The 17,757-nt window shown below is 45.2% G+C and overlaps 4 non-coding genes across 4 annotated transcripts; 1 reads left to right on the top strand and 3 right to left on the bottom strand.

Moving 5' to 3' along the window:
• Window positions 1–419: 419 nt before the first annotated feature.
• Window positions 420–491, top strand: trnaw-cca (transfer RNA tryptophan (anticodon CCA)). Its single transcript has one exon. It is a non-coding gene; the product is annotated as a tRNA-Trp (tRNA).
• A 1,483-nt stretch (window positions 492–1,974) lies between these two features.
• On the bottom strand, window positions 1,975–2,047 carry trnak-uuu (transfer RNA lysine (anticodon UUU)). Its single transcript has one exon. It is a non-coding gene; the product is annotated as a tRNA-Lys (tRNA).
• A 10,964-nt stretch (window positions 2,048–13,011) lies between these two features.
• On the bottom strand, window positions 13,012–13,085 carry trnat-ugu (transfer RNA threonine (anticodon UGU)). Its single transcript has one exon. It is a non-coding gene; the product is annotated as a tRNA-Thr (tRNA).
• Window positions 13,086–13,604: 519 nt separating this feature from the next.
• Window positions 13,605–13,694, bottom strand: trnar-ucu (transfer RNA arginine (anticodon UCU)). Its single transcript is given in 2 exon segments — window positions 13,605–13,640; window positions 13,658–13,694. It is a non-coding gene; the product is annotated as a tRNA-Arg (tRNA).
• Between the last annotated feature and the right edge of the window lie 4,063 nt (window positions 13,695–17,757).

Genomic DNA, 17,757 nt, shown 5'->3' on the forward strand with positions numbered 1-17,757 from the left:
AACGTGGTTTCAGTCTGAAGCCTAAAAATCCTGAACTTAAGCCAACCAGTACACTTGTGTGTATTGGAAAGATCCAATAAGGTTTTCCAGTACAGATTTGAATAAAAAAAGGCCTCACTTGGTGTTTAACAAAACATGCATGAAATCTGGTCATTTTGTTTGATTCTATGGTTCATTTTACATGCTGCACAGTAAGTGGCAAAGAAAAAGTCTTGTTTTGAGGAGGAGGTCAAGTAATGGCTGTGAATTGTCTTGAGTTCCCCAAATCTGAGCATCCCCATCTTGAAGCTTGGACAACTTGGAGATTTAGGTACAAGTTGTCACACTCACACTGCCATTTGATCACGAAAAACGCTCTTGATATTCATGGAGGGGGGAAATCAGACAGGTTAGCCAATAAGCTTCTGCTGGCAATGTAGGACCTCGTGGCGCAACGGTAGCGCGTCTGACTCCAGATCAGAAGGTTGCGTGTTCAAATCACGTCGAGGTCATGAGCTGCTCCCTCTGTGTGTGGCGGCGTGTGTTGCTGGCGTTTTTAAACAGGTTCGTGGTAGAAATTTAAATTTCATCCAATCTCTAGGATGACCATGCATGTTTGTGTCAACCTCTTGATAAAAGATGACAGTGCTCAGGTAACAACTCACTGACCTAATTACTAAAAAAAAAATTATACGTAAGAAATAAATATGAATAAAAAGAAATACAAAAGTCTTTCGGTTTGCAAACTTTAGTATGTCGAGTGTGTCCGGTAGTGAAGAAATTATGAAGTCTCAGACCAGGCGCTCAAAGCACTTCATCACTACTGAGGTGAGGGCTATTGACTGAGATAAAGAGATGTTGAATATTTCAGTGAACACAGATGCTAGCTGGTCTGCGCAGGCTCTGAGAATATGAGCTGAGATGCCGTCTGGTCCTGCTGCTTTCCTGGTGTTCACTCTCTTGAAGGCTCTCCTCACGTTGTGCTTGGTGATGATGAGCGCGCTTCCGGTGCTGGCAGTGTCTTCCTGTCTGCAGCCCGTCGCGCCGCTAACATTAGCATCGCTAGCGTCTTTAGCTGCAGCCTCGAAGCGAGCATAGAATGTGTTCTGCTGGTCAGCCAGGGTCGCGTCCGCGTTCGCCATACCGGTTGTTGCTGTTTTATAGTCCGTTATTGTCCTTAGTCCCTGCCACAGGCTCCTAAAGTCACTCTGTTGAAGTTGTGACTTTAGTTTCCATATGTAGCGCTGCTTCGCCTCTTTCACCGTTTTCGCACAATATGTGACACAGCTTTGTACGGGTCCATGTCCCCCGACGCAAGTCCTGCGTTGTAGGCAGCGGTGTGAGATCTCAGAGCGTCGCTGATGGTTTTATCCACCCACGGCTTCTGGTTGGGAAACGTCCTAATAGTCTTTTTCTCCACGGTATCATCCGCTAGTTTCCCGATGAATCCCACAACCGTTTGCATAAACACACTGACGTCATCAGAGCTGTTTCTGAATATGTCCCAGTCTGCGTCATCAAGTGCATCCTGTAACGCGGCCACTGATTGGTCCGTCCAGCGCGCGACCTTCCTCTGAACCCACACTTCCTGTTTCAGCCTTTGTTTGTATTTTGGCCAGCGGCATGGTCAGATTTACCAAACGGTGGACGAGATTGTGCCCTGTAGCCATCCTTGACTGTAGCGTAGCAGTGGTTGAGTGTCCTTTCGCCCCTGGTGGGACAGGTGATATGCTGATGAAAGTTTGGCGTGACTGGACATCGTGACAGCAGCCGACCTCACTGGCGCCATCTTGTACTTGTGGGACTTCCATCCCTTGGTGACCTTCCTGAGCATAAGACAATCTCCTAAGAGTAAGTCTCCACCAGGAAATCCTTGGCAAGTAGTCTGCAATTTCCAATTTTCAGCCTTTGAGAATTTCTTAATCAAAGCTAACCCTCTTAATTGCTTTGAACAACTTGTGCCAAACACTCTGTTTTTCCTAATCACCAAGGTAACGCCTGAACAGGGACTTGAACCCTGGACCCTCAGATTAAAAGTCTGATGCTCTACCGACTGAGCTATCCAGGCTCTGGACGATGTGCCATCCCTCACAAAAAACAGTTTTACCCATCCTTTCCCAATGCTCGTCCATTGTTCAAGTTCAAGTTCAAGTAGGCTTTATTGTCACTTCAACCATATACAGTTAGTACACAGTGAAACGAAACAACGTTTGTGGTAGAAATTTAAATTTCATCCAATCTCTAGGATGACCATGCATGTTTGTGTCAACCACTTGATAAAAGATGACAGCGCTCAGGTAACAACTCACTGACCTAATTACTAAAAAAAACGTATACGTAAGAAATAAATATGAATATAAAGAAATACAAAAGTCTTTCGGTTTGCAAACTTTGATATGTCGAGTGTGTCCGGTAGTGAAAAAATTATGAAGTCTCAGACCAGGCGCTCAAAGCACTTCATCACTACTGAGGTGAGGGCTACAGGGCGATAATCAGGGGACAGGAACAATGATGGACTCTTTGAAGCATGTGGGGATCACCGACTGAAATAAAGAGTTAAAATGTTGAATATTTCAGTGAACACAGACGCTAGCTGGTCTGCGCAGGCATGCTAGCGGCGCTAATGGCTGCAGACAGGAAATCACTGCCAGCACCGGAAGCGCGTTCATCATCACCGAGCACGAAGTGAGGAGAGCCTTCAAGAGAGTGAACACCAGGAAAGCAGCAGGACCAGATGGCATCTCAGGCCGCATTCTCAGAGCCTGCGCAGACCAGCTAGCACCTGTGTTCACTGAGATATTCAACATCTCTTTATCTCAGTCGGTGATCCCCACATGCTTCAAAGAGCCCATATTGTTCCAGTCCCAAAGAAACCTCATCCTGCTTCCCTCAATGACTATCACCCTGTAGCCCTCACCTCAGTAGTGATGAAGTGCTTTGAACGCCTGGTCAGAGACTTCATCATTTCTTCACTACCAGACACACTGGACCCACTACAGTTTGCATACCGTCCAAACCGTTCCACAGACGATGCAATCTCACATCTCCTCCACACATCTCTCACTCACCTGGACACTCGGAGGGGGAATTATGTGAAAATGCTCTTCATCGACTACAGCTCTGCATTTAATACCATAATTCCCTCCACACTCACCACCAAGCTGGAGCACCTGGGACTCAGCTCATCCATGTGTCAGTGGATCTCCAATTTTCTGACTGGCAGACCACAGGCAGTAAGGATGGGCGGCCATGTCTCAGCCTCCATCACTCTCAGTACTGGAGCCCCCCAGGGTTGTGTTCTGAGCTCCCTGCTGTACTCTCTGTACACCTCTGACTGCGTGGCCACTACCAACTCCACCACCGTCATCAAGTTTGCTGACGACACTGTCGTGGTGGGCCTGATCACCAACAACAATGAGACGGCCTACCTGGAGGAGGTTGGAAATCTGGAGAACTGGTGCCAGAGAAACAATCTCCTCCTGAACGTCAGCAAGACAAAGGAGCTGATAGTGGACTTCAGTACAAAACAGGAGAGGAACTACCAGACCCCCATCATCAACAAGAGCCCAGTGGAGAGAGTGGACAGCTTCAGATACCTCGGTGTTCACATCACGCAGGACCTGACATGGTCCTGTCACATCAACACCGTGGTAAAAAAGGCCCGGCAGCGTCTGTACCACCTCAGACGCTTGAGAGACTTTAGACTGCCCTCCAAGGTGCTCAGGAATTTCTACTCCTGCACCATAGAGAGCATCCTGACGGGAAACATCACGACCTGGTTCGGGAACAGCACCATGCAGGACAGACGAGCTCTACAGAGGGTGGTGCGATCAGCTGAGCGCATCATCCGCATCGAGCTCCTTGACCTGCACTCAATCTACACCAAGCGGTGCTGGACCAAGGCCAGGAAGGTCGTGAAGGACCTCAGCCATCCCAACAATGGACTGTTTACTCTGTTGCGGTCTGGGAAGCGATTCCGCTCCCTGAGGGCCAACACAGAGAGACTGAGGAGGAGCTTCTTCCCGCAGGCGATAAGGTCTCTCAACCACACCACTAGGCAAAACTAACACAATATTTTCACAGTTCTCAAAATCAATCAATCAATCTCTATACATCCATGGACACTATGGACAACTCCACGCACATCACATCTACACTACATGTTCACGTTTACATTCTGGACCATTACACAAAGTCACTTTAATAACCATTGCACAAAGTCACTTTTTCTATGCATACTTGCACAAAATTATAGTTCTATGTATACAATATATTTCTATTTTCAGGTTGTATTTTTTCTAGTTAAATTTTTATTTAAATTTTTTATCATATTTCTTATATTGATATTTATTACTTATAAGTTTTAATTCTCTTTTTAAGGTCACTGGCAGTCGTGTAAGCATTTCACTACATTTCGTACTGTGTATGACAAATAAAATTTGAATTTGAAGTAGTCTGCAATTTCCAATTTTCAGCCTTTGAGAATTTCTTAATCCAAGCTAACCCTCTTAATTGCTTTTAACAACTTGGGCCAAACACTCTTTTTTTCCTAATCACCAAGGTAACGCCTGAACAGGGACTTGAACCCTGGACCCTTAGATTAAAAGTCTGATGCTCTACCGACTGAGCTATCCATGCTCTGGAAGGTGTGCCATCCCTCACAAAAAGCAGCTTTACCCATCCTTTCCCAATGCTCGTCCATTGTTTGACACATTTGAAGAAACCAAGCACTTGTGAACCCTTTCAAGTGGTGAGGTTGGTCATGAGAATTTTAAACTTTCACACTGACTGATAACCTGTCCAGTATTTATGCTGAGATCAATCGAACCATTAAGATTTCTGTTTAACTGCCATGTTTTCAACATTTTCTTCCCTAAAAAAAAAGGGATTCTGACCTTCACATGCAGTGAAAGTTGTTACCAGGATCACTCTTCTGAACAGCCCTGCTTCTAAAGTTTTATCTAGGATGAATGAATGTCTTATATGCCCATGGTATGTGAATTCCTTCAAAAAGATCAGCATTATCGACAAAGGTTGGCCTTTTGGACAAGGAGACCACGTGACTCAAGTTTCTGAGGGAGTGGGTACTCCACCTCTCCCAGGAATTCCTTCAGTATTTCCTGCTTGTGTGTTAACGCGTGCTCAGCAAAAGAAATTGAGTGATGTAGTAGATTTGTCTGACTCTTTCTTATGCCAGGAGGAAACCATTGAGGAAAGCCTGCCTCAGCTTAACCCCAGTGTGAAATTTACTGATGTTCCAAAGGCTACTTCGAAACCAGATGCCAAACTTCGCATAACTCGTGCCAAGTTGGCGATAGCTCAGAAGGCCGACCCTTTGCTAACCCATTGTTTTGAGACTGCGGTGAAGAAAGGAGAGCTGGAGAAGCACCCAATTGCTTACTTCTTGGAAAATGGAGTTTTAATGCGAAAGTGGTCACCACCCTATTCTTTGAATGGTTCGAGTGATGTATATCAGGTTGTAGTCCCTCAAGAACTTCGCAACGAAGTTCTCATGTTGGCTCACGACCATCCTTGTTCTGGTCATGTGGGCGTACGGAAAACCTACTTGAGGGCGTTAAAATATTTTGTATGGCCTGGTATGAAAAGACATGTAGCTCAATATTGTAGATCGTGTCACACATGTCAACTTGTGGGTAAGCCCAATCAAACCATTCCTCGTTTTGTGGTTTTGAATAAAAGTTAGGTGAACTTAGAAGTTCACATTTGTGTGTGGGGGGGAATGTTACAACCTACAACATTTTGGTCGCGCTGTGTGTATTTAGGCTTCTGTGCTTTGTAGCGTTGTAGCGCAGCCACATAAAAGGGCATTTTAACTATAACAGGGAAATGGATTAAGGAGCTAATGCGGCTCACCTGTGCTCGTAAAATTGCCCGATCTGGTTTTATTTGTCCCCATTGACGGTGTTGGTCACTCGGTAAGCTCTCGCGAGCATGCGCGATCGCAGCGCGAGGGAACCCGGAAGCGGCGTCGGGTCACGTGTGCCGGTATAAAGCCGGAACCGGCAAGTGGCTCAAGACGGAGAGATTTACCTAGCGCGCTGTTTATTTTGAGAGAGAGTTTGTTTGATGATTCTAAAGGAGTACTTTTCCCCGGTTGGATTATTCCTCATAGACACTCACAATTCACCTCTCGTTCCGTTGCTCGAGCTCCCGGATTTGTCATCGATACCGGTGAGGCCGAGCCAATCTCTCCCGTGCATCATTTCACACACTGCAATATCATTAACTCTGGACAATCATACACGCACTCACACACCCGCATACACCATACACATTGTTTCTATTTGTATATATTTTGTATATATTGGTTTTTGGTGCACCTTGTTTGTTTGTTTGTTTGTTTGTTGGTTTAATACACGTTGGTTTGGTTTATATATGGTTATTGTGTCGCGTCTTTACTTGTCCTGTCTTGATTGCGCAATACCGGAAGTGCAGTTTAAAAACCCGTATTTTGATTCTCGACCCCGTAGCAAAGTAACTAGTGGTTTAATTAAATCCAAGTGTTACATAGTGGTGGCCCGTACGTACGGGGAATCGGTATTTTCGGGTATTTTCCGGTTTTGTGTGTCTTGGCAGAACAAAATGGATGCTAACATTGCTAATGCTAATGCTAGTGGTGCCGTGCAGGCCGACCTTGCTGTAGCTAATAATGTGCTGGAGGAGGTAGATGATGCATTTGTTACACGCCGTAACCCTACAGCTGAAATAACCTCATTGATTAGTTCACTATATATATCTGACAGACATGATGACGATGATGATGATGATGTTGTGTCTGATATTAATGTTGTGCATACATTGCAAACTGAACTGAATCAATGCAAGGAGGATATGGGGGCGCTTACTGACAAAGTGAACACGTTGGAGCAGGATTTTAGACAATCCGTAAACAGCAGTTTGAACAGGGAAACCAGTTTTCGGGACGCAGTGGACGCTAGCTTAGAAGGGCTGGAGCGCTACTGCCAAGAGGCCCTGGAGAAACTGGAAAGAGCTGTCACTGACTGTTTTCTGCGACGTGACGTACTCTGGGAAAACCAGATGAAAAAACTACGGCTCACAAGTACGCCCACCATCCAAAGGTTAAAGGCCTACACCCCTGCATCTCCCCAATCTCCTGTTCTCCATTCTCCCAGCACGGCGATCACAGCATCTACAGCAAAGGTACAGCACATAAGCAGGCATGAAACATACGACATTCCTCCTTGTGTTCAACCACACGCTTCTGCTCAGCTTACCTCCTCAGTTTCACCCTCTTCTTCTTCCTTTTATGGCCGACCACCCATCCGCCTGGAGTTTCCAGCCTTTGGCGACGCTTCAGAGACAGCGGATGTTCTTAACTTCATTGAACAGTGTGAAAACTATCTGGAGATCAGACCACTGCCCAGCCCAGAACTGCTAGGAACCCTCAGCACGGTGCTACGAGGACCTGCTCTGAGCTGGTGGAAGGCAGAGAAAGGCAAGGTGAAGGACTGGAAGTCTTTTAAACAGGCATTGATGGCGGCTTTCTTACCTGATGACTACCTCACAGAAGTGGAAGAAAACTTAAGGTCTCTGGTACAGCAGCCCAGTCAACGCCTTAGAGACTTCGCCTATGACTACCGCGCCCTCTGTATGAAGTGGAAGCCTGATATCTCAGAGGAAGAACTAGTGGGTCGAATCCTGAACAACATCGACCCAAGAGTGGCAGGATGTATGAGAGGAACCGTGAACACCGTGGAACAGCTGGTGAAGATAGGTTCTAGGGTGGAAAAAGACTGCAAGAGCTCCAAAGACTATTGGCAAAAGGTGGACTCCCAGCACAACAAGGAAAAGAGTCATAAGAAGGCAGGTGAGCGAGTTCCTTCAAAGCACGCAGCGGGACTCTCCATTGCTCAACCTCTGGCAACTCCTTCGCTTCTCCTGGTTCCAGTAACAGTGCAAGGAAGGAAGGTGAATGCTGTGGTCGATACAGGAAGCTCCTACACGCTGATGAGGGAACATCTATGGAAGCAGCTCTGCGAACAGGAAGTCAGGTGTGATGTTCCTTCTCCTCAGAAGTTTGTTATGGCTGATGGGAAAACACACCAGGCGCAAACCCAGAGAAGGCTGAGTTACAACTGGCACACGATCGAATGTGAGTTAGACACTTACGTCATGAGCAACTCTCACCTGGCTTTCCCTCTAATCGTGGGGCTGGACTTCTTAAAAGCCACAGGAGCCACCTTGGACGTCGCACGCGGGGAGTACGGGCTGAAAACAAAGGAGGGAGTCACTTATCATCCCTTCATAACAACCCAACCCCACTCTGCGCCATCTAAGTCAGCTCAAAGGAGACACACTCATCTCCCGGCTACTGCTAACCTGTATCTAGCCTTACCTGTGACTCCTGATGATCTCCTATGTGCGGAGGAAAACTTAAAAAGTGTGACATCATGGGACACCGACAACGAAAAGGAGCTGCTGAAACTAATGGCCGCTTGGCCCCGCACCACCTCCAACATCTTAGGCAAAACAGCATTGGAGAGACACAAAATCACTTTATCTGACGACACCCCATTTAGATCCAGAGCATACAGAGTATCACCCTTAAAGAAAAAGATTATAGAAGATCAAGTCGACCAGATGCTGAAGGACAACATCATCGAACCTTCATGTTCGTCATGGTCGTCACCTGTTGTTTTAGTACCTAAACCCGATGGGACTTACCGTTTCTGTGTGGATTTTAGAAAATTGAACAGCAAAACCAAACCTGATGCATATCCAATGCCTTTAATACATGACATCATCGAATCACTGGATGGCGCCTCCTGGTTCTCAACATTGGATCTGCAATCCGGTTACTGGCAGGTGGAGATGGAGAGAGACAGCTGTGAGAAGACCGCCTTCATCACTACCAAAGGTCTGTTTCAATTCCGGTCCATGCCCTACGGACTCAGAAACGCAGCTGCAACGTTCCAACGACTGATGGAGAAAGTCTTGGCAGATCTAAGAGGAAAGTATTGCTTCGTCTATATAGATGACATTATTATTTACTCACAATCACTAGAACAACATAGAATGCATCTCAACGCAGTATTTTCCAGACTCACCCAAGCCAATCTCTCCCTCAACATGAAGAAGTGTCATTTCTTCAAAAGGCGGCTGAAGTTCCTCGGTCATGTCATCTCTGAAGAAGGTGTGCAGTTAGACCCGGAGAAAACCAAGGCGGTGGCAGAATATCCTCCTCCACAAGACTTAAAATCTCTTCAACGTTTTCTGGGTCTCGCGGGCTGGTATCACAAGTTCATTCCCCACTTTGCCGACATAACAGCTCCATTAAATAATTTAAAAAGGAAGGGAGTAAAATGGGAGTGGACCGAAGAATGCCAGAACAGTATGGATGTCATCAAACACGCACTTCAAAACCCACCAGTTCTAATACAACCGAACCTAAATCTGCCATTCCAATTGCACACCGACGCCAGCGAAGTGGGCCTGGGAGCCATCCTCACCCAAACTTCAGCAGAAGGAGAACGAGCAGTAGCTTACGCCTCGCGAACGTTGAGAGGAGCTGAGCAGAATTACTCCACATCAGAAAAGGAGTGTTTGGCCGTGGTCTGGGCTGTAGAAAAATGGAGGCACTATCTAGAAGGTCGTGCTTTCGAGGTCTTCACCGACCATGCCGCCCTGTCATGGGCCTTCAACTGCCCGAAAACCAGCTCTCGTCTCACCCGATGGACGTTACGCCTACAACAGTTCGTTTTTACAGTACATCATAGAAAAGGCTGCTTAAATCTGGGACCAGATGCGCTATCCCGGGCGCCCCCGCCATTAGAAGTAGGCACCGCTCCATGTCTCGCCATCACAACCTCTAAATGTTCATCCGACTTACCAAACGACCTGTGTGAGATAACTCAAGCCCAACATGAGGACCCCACCATCACGAAGCTGCTCTCTAAAGACCAGCCACGAAGCACAAGAGAGCAGAGGGTCTCTTTCGAACATCACCAAGGGGCGTTATATCGCCGGGTACCAGTAAGACACGGAGAAAAATTTCAACTAGTTGTCCCCCAGTCATTAATAAAAAGCTTTTTACACTACTATCATGACAATCCCTTGGGAGGACACCTGGGGCAACTAAAAACCCTGCTGAGGTTACTAGATGTGGCATGGTGGCCTACGGTGCGGAAAGACGTCTGGCACTATGTGAGAACTTGCAGCGTGTGTCAACAGTATAAAATGGAAAACACTAGACCTAGTGGGCTACTACAGAGCACGGAGGTTCCAGAGCCAGGACACACCGTGGGATTGGACATCATGGGTCCTTTTCCCCGAAGTAAAAGGCAAAATGAATATCTTTTGGTGGTGGTAGATTATTTCACCAAATGGGTGGAGATGTTTCCCCTCAGGGATGTAAAGACGCCAAAACTGGTGAAGGTTCTAAGAGAGGAGATCTTTACTAGATGGGGAGTTCCCAAATATCTAGTATCCGATCGAGGACCACAGTTTACGTCTCAACTGCTAGCACACCTCTGCCAAACCTGGGGAAGCGTCCAAAAGCTAACTACAAGCTACCACCCACAAACGAACCTGACGGAACGAGTTAACCGAACTCTGAAGACAATGATCGCTTCATACGTCGGGGACCATCACCAAAACTGGGACCAATGGTTACCAGAGCTCAGATTCGCCATCAATACAGCCCAACAGGAAACTACTGGAAAGACGCCTGCAGAACTCACACTGGGTCGGCAACTAAAAGGGCCACTCGAAAGGCTCATGAACCACCCTCCAACACCGGATCACACAGCCTACTCATTACTGGACCGACAACGACTTATCACGGAGGAGGTGGGACAAAGAGTGAAACAACAACAATCCAAACAAGCTAGATACTACAATGCCCGGAGAAAAGATGCGCACTTTAAACCGGGAGATCTAGTTTGGATAAAAACTCACCCACTCTCCTCCGCAGCGAAAAGATTTTCTGCCAAGCCAGCGCCCAAGTGGGAGGGACCAGCAGAAATAAAAAACAAAAAGGGACCAATCAATTACACAGTGTCTTGGGGCAATCCACAAAAAACTGATACAGTGAACGTGGTTAATCTGAAGCGCTTTTACGGACGTTCTCCTCAGACGCCGGAGGCTTGGGGGGGGGGTCTATGTAGCGCAGCCACATAAAAGGGCATTTTAACTATAACAGGGAAATGGATTAAGGAGCTAATGCGGCTCACCTGTGCTCGTAAAATTGCCCGATCTGGTTTTATTTGTCCCCATTGACGGTGTTGGTCACTCGGTAAGCTCTCGCGAGCATGCGCGATCGCAGCGCGAGGGAACCCGGAAGCGGCGTCGGGTCACGTGTGCCGGTATAAAGCCGGAACCGGCAAGTGGCTCAAGACGGAGAGATTTACCTAGCGCGCTGTTTATTTTGAGAGAGAGTTTGTTTGATGATTCTAAAGGAGTACTTTTCCCCGGTTGGATTATTCCTCATAGACACTCACAATTCACCTCTCGTTCCGTTGCTCGAGCTCCCGGATTTGTCATCGATACCGGTGAGGCCGAGCCAATCTCTCCCGTGCATCATTTCACACACTGCAATATCATTAACTCTGGACAATCATACACGCACTCACACACCCGCATACACCATACACATTGTTTCTATTTGTATATATTTTGTATATATTGGTTTTTGGTGCACCTTGTTTGTTTGTTTGTTTGTTTGTTGGTTTAATACACGTTGGTTTGGTTTATATATGGTTATTGTGTCGCGTCTTTACTTGTCCTGTCTTGATTGCGCAATACCGGAAGTGCAGTTTAAAAACCCGTATTTTGATTCTCGACCCCGTAGCAAAGTAACTAGTGGTTTAATTAAATCCAAGTGTTACAGCGTGTGTATATTGTGCCCAGGTCGAGCTCCGCTCCTGATTCCACTCCAAGTTTTCCGACTGCCACTACAGCGTGTCCAGGTTCGGCTCCGCTCCCATTCCACTCCAGGTTTTCGACTGCCACTACACCAGCGGCTGGCTGACCTTCCACACGTGCACTTCCGCCCTGCGTGACGTCAGCAACGAGTGGACCAGTTATAAACCGGAGAGAGACCCGGGATTGAGGAGGCGTGTAGGCGAGGCGTTGATTGTTTTGGAGAGAGAGTTGTTATTTTGGTGTTTTTGATATTGGCTTGTGTACCCTGGTTTTGACTTTATTGCAACCCTTTGACTTTGATTATTGCTTGTCCCTTTTGGTTTGTTTGCTTGGTTTTTGTTGTATATATTTTTTGTGAATACTTTCACTTTATGTTTGTGCACGCACCAGTAGTAGGGGTGTGGCTGCCATTTGTTTTGGGGAAAAGGGAATTTATCCACTGTTTTTGGTTTAGGGAGATAGGTAAGTTATCTGTATTTTTGTTTGTGTTTTGTTTAGGTAAACAAGCTTGTAAAATACAGATACCCGTTTTGTTTATTATTTTGGCCTGGGTCCACCCTGAAGCTGATCCTGGTGTTGTGTCAGTATTTTTGTTTGCTTTGTGTAAAGCAATACAAACCCTGTCTTTTTGCCAGCTAAAGTGCCTGTCTATTTCTTTCTGGTATATTACACCATTATATCCAACCTTGTTCACACAGTTTAAAATAGAACCCCGAACCTATCATTTGCTGTACGGCCCAACCCTAGACTGGGACGTAACAATATATATATATATATATATAAATATATATATATACATATATATATATACTTGCTTATTGACAGCCATTGTCCTCATTTAAATGTAACCAACATCAGGCAAATGTTCCACGGCTACTCAGAAAATGATTCAATTCTTGCAAATCAAAATGCCACTGTTTATTCACTTCTGTGGGATGAATAGAGCTACCTTGCTTGAGCTCCATGGACAGGTATCTACCTGTGGAAAACACATGAAAACTGAGCAGAAATCTTGGCTGAAAGCAAGATACCCTGCCACAACCTGAGCCCACAAGCACTTAAGCCTTGAGCTCCTCGTGCAGTTGGACCCAGACCTTGTCTGGTGTACCAAGAGATGAAACTCACAACAGGCACTGCTGGGATTTGAACCCAGGATCTCCTGTTTACAAGACAGGTGCTTTCACCAGCTAAGCCACAGTGCCAATTGCCTGGGTGGCACCTTAGGCATGACCCAGCACTTTTAACCGAGACTCTCCTGGCTAAGACATAATCTGATCGCAATGCTAATATTTCCTCCATCCGCATGCAAACCTCGCTGAGCTGGTGAGACGAGTACTCAACCAGCGATGCCATGCAAATGCTTTCATGTTTGTTTGCCCATCCTAACTTTGATTTCGGCTTGATAAGATCCCAAAAAGGGTGAAAATCCAATCCAGGGATAAGGAATTAAAATCCACATGCCATGCACATCTAAAAGCAAGCAAGCATTCATCAGATTGCTGCTGTGGACTTTGGCTCTTTGTCCCATAAGGATTGCGTGAATCAATGTAGTAACCTTTTGTTGAAGCTGGAGTTGAGCTGAGGGCTTGATTTGGACAAATGGGCAGAAACATGTGGAAAACAATGATATTTCTTAAATTCAGCTGACAAGTCATTCAATCAAATATGGCAAGATTTAATTTTAGACATGGTGTGTGGATGAAAAGAAGGTAACTAGTTAGTGACTCTGGCGGGACTCGAACCCGCAACCTTTGAATAGCTCCACAGCTGAGTCTAGAAGTCCAATGCGCTATCCATTGCGCCACAGAGCCAACCAGGGTGTTCTTTTTCAGGCTCTCCAAGATTCATGGATGCTCAAGTTCATTAGGCAGATGCTTTTTTTGTTGCTACTAATCAAATTCCACCAAATGCAAACAACTATGGCAAGTGCTGATCCCACAAGCTGTCAACAGCGTCGACAGAATGCCCTAATTTCACCATGGAATTTGCCACAGAACCCTGTCTGACTTGCAAAGTTATTCAACTCTGGCTGTAAGAAAGGCAAGAAAGGGATAGCTTTCGCACCAACAGATGATTGTTGCAGTAGACACTGCTTGGATAGCACTGTAGCATGGAGACCTCATCATATACACTAGATAACCTATTAAATAAGGTATCTCCTCATCACCCATAGATTGAACGTTTTGTGGTGTAAGGTCCTACAAATTCGAGACATCATGTAACCACACGAATGACGATTTGGCAGCAGCATTATTCTGTTGCGTTTTTGTGAATGCGCCTCATACACTTGATTTGATGCTTGCAAAGGTCCCCAACAGCTGAATAATCGCAACCACAGGTCAAATTATATGTCAAAAGAAGGCAGCCAAACCAATGCAAATGCAAGAAATTATCTGCTCTAGTCATCGTCATTGTGTGACCTTAACCCAGTGGTTCTCAAACATTTTCGGTCATTCCCCACTTAAGGGGGTGGGTGAATTTTCAAGCCCCACTTGTCAACAAAATGAAAACGAAATTGGCCAGGTTTAAAATTTCAAATTTATTGAAATATCAATTTTTAAATCAATAAGATCAAAACAGGTAAACAACAAGTGCAACTGTTATAACTTAGCCTTACTTTGTCATTTTGCCATCTCTGCAAAAAAGAGCAAACGCATTTGGCAATAACCATGAACAAGTCAAGAACAGGAGGAACAACAGAATCAACATGTGAGTCTTATCACTGCATTAGTGGCTGCAATGAGCCTGTTTTGTACTGCACATCTTTTCAAAACGTGGTTGCAGGCTTGATACTGCTACCCTCAAGTCATGCTCAATGTTGAGCTGAGATCTGTACTTTGTTTTCAGTGAAGCAACAGCTGAAAACCCCATCTCACAGAGATAAGATGTGGCAAAGGGCAGAAGAATGCTCATAGCCCTTTGGCTGATGAGTGGATGCTCCCTTTCCACTCCCAGCCAGAATTCACTCAGTGTCTGACCTGTAAACCTCAGTCTCAGAGTGGAATCACATGTCAACTCAATAAATTGGTCCAGTTCAGCAGAGCTGAAACCGGCTGGTGCTGCATAAAGAATATAAATAAATACTTTGTCACTGCATATAAAAGACAAAGATTCCAAAAGTAGCATACAAAATCAATTAAATGTATGTACAATATATGAGTATAATAAATGTTATAGTTATAGTCAGTCAATTAAATTAAATTAAATAGCAAAATAGACCAACCTGTTGCTTTGAATGGATCCATAACCCAGTCATACTGAGCACTGTTGTTTGGGAAGTATTTTTTAAATAACTCTCTCAGGGAAGAGATGTGCTGCTTAAAACATGGGATTACTGTGGAGGTTTCAGAATCACTGGTTTCAGCAACTTCACTCAGATTCTCAAAGACATCAGTAATGCCGTGATCGAGGCGCCTGTCCCACATCTCGAGTTTTCGGGTGAATGCGGTGATCTTGTCTGCCAGGTGTGGTAGGTGCTTGTCTCTGCCTTGAAGCTGAAGATTTAATTCACTCAGCTTTCCAAATACATCACTGAGATAGGCCAGTTTCATCAGAAATTCATCATCATTGAACTTGCTTGCGGCCTCATACATGCGCTCCTCCTCCAAAAAGATGCGAATCTCCACTCTGAGTTCAAACACTCGTGACAACACTTTTCCTCGGGAAAGCCACCTCGACTCACTGTGAAACAGCACAGCTGAATGATCAGCTCCCATCTCCTTTTAGGGGTCGGGTTTTGATAAAATTCACCACGCTCACAACCTCTGTCAAGACTTCGTTTAATTCGGGGCTGAGCTGCCGTGACGCTAGCGCTTCCCTGTGAATGACACAGTGTGTCCATTGCGCATTTGGCGCAACCTTCTTAATTAGTGCTTGCAGTCCTTTTCTTTTTCCTGCCATGGTCTGTGCGCCATCCAAGCAAAAGCCCACACAGTTCTCCCATTTCAGCTTGTGTTCTGTAACGTAAGTGTCAAGAATCTTAAAGAGCTCATCAGCTGTGGCTCTAGTTTGGACGTACTTGCAAAATAGCAAATCTTCACTCACGGTGTCTGAATTTATAAAGCGTACATATGAAATAAACAAACAGTCATTGTTGCTGTCAATAGCCTCATCCACCTGTAGTGCAAAACGTGTGTCTTTGAGCTTTTCTACGAGTTGATCTTCAAGGTCACATGAAATGTCGCATATACGTCGTGCAATGGTATCGTTTGACAGGGGGATAGCTTTCAATTTTGCTGCACTTGTCTCATCCAGCATAATCGACACCATGTCTACAGCAGCAGGGACAATTAGCTGCTCAGCAATCGTGTGTGGTTTTTTGCACTGGGCAATTCTGTATGCAACTTTAAATGAAGCCATTTGTGCTTTGCTGTTCACCGATGCAGATTTTACCATGCGATTCTTCTGCTCACGGTATTCTGCCAGCTTTCTTTCGAAGAAGTCGAGTGGCTTATTAATGTGACTGGGGTGTGTTGTCTCTAAGTGTCTTCTTAATTTGTTGGGTCTCATGCTGTCTGCTGCCAGCGGTTTAAGACACAAGACACACATGGGTCTCTCCTCTGCCCCCACCATCCCCACCGTGAATCCAAGCGCAAGATAGGCTTCATCATATTTTCTTTTCGGCTGGATTTTTGATTGATTAGGCTTATTGCCTGTCGTTTTCTTGTCTGCTTGCCCTGAATCACCTGCTTTTTTTGCGGTCCATGTAACAAATTTATCCATTGCCCACTACATACGCTACTGACCCGCTTTGTGAATGATTCCTTATATTGTTCCTCTGCAATTAACAGGCCGATGTTAAACCGTTATTGTTGCATTATGGTTCCACTTTTTCTCCCGGGCCCCGAACTGATGATATTTTAATTTACTTGTATTAATGACCCATTTCTTTGTTTTGTTTTAAGTTTATGATTTTCATTGTCAATGAAGAAAAGCATTAATTAAATTAGGCACTTTAAAAAAATATATTTTCCACTAATTCCCTCCCGTTCATTGCGCCCCACCTGTCATGTCTTTATTCCCCACTAGTGGGGCGCGCCCCACACTTTGAGAACCACTGCCTTAACCCATGAGCTGTTAACGGTCGGACATAAAGCAAAGATTTAATTTTCTCCACAGAAACCAGTCTGATCTGCAGAGCAACAGAAGTGCACAGCAAGAGGCATTGTTGGGATTTAAACGCTCCTGTTCAGCTTTCCTGGGATCTCCTGTTTACTAGACGTCTCTGCACATGGTTGTGTTGTTGAGGCAGAGCTGGGTGCCAAAATGAAGGCTACAAGTTGGGTATGTACAAATGTACAAATGAAGGGTATGAAAAATTGGGTATGAAAAGTTGTTATTGATCATGACTTATAGGTTCATTTCATCTTTCTGTCTGTATTTTGCAGCATTGCCCATAGATGGTTGGAGAGGTTGCTCTCTAAACTGCTTTCCTGTTTTGCTAAGGTAAAACGTGAACGTGGTTTCAGTCTGAAGCCTAAAAATCCTGAACTTAAGCCAACCAGTACACTTGTGTGTATTGGAAAGATCCAATAAGGTTTTCCAGTACAGATTTGAATAAAAAAAGGCCTCACTTGGTGTTTAACAAAACATGCATGAAATCTGGTCATTTTGTTTGATTCTATGGTTCATTTTACATGCTGCACAGTAAGTGGCAAAGAAAAAGTCTTGTTTTGAGGAGGAGGTCAAGTCATGGCTGTGAATTGTCTTGAGTTCCCCAAATCTGAGCATCCCCATCTTGAAGCTTGGACAACTTGGAGATTTAGGTACAAGTTGTCACACTCACACTGCCATTTGATCACGAAAAACGCTCTTGATATTCATGGAGGGGGGAAATCAGACAGGTTAGCCAATAAGCTTCTGCTGGCAATGTAG

The sequence above is a fragment of the Clarias gariepinus genome, chromosome 5, assembly GCF_024256425.1.
Source record: "Clarias gariepinus isolate MV-2021 ecotype Netherlands chromosome 5, CGAR_prim_01v2, whole genome shotgun sequence".
Lineage (NCBI taxonomy): Eukaryota > Metazoa > Chordata > Actinopteri > Siluriformes > Clariidae > Clarias > Clarias gariepinus.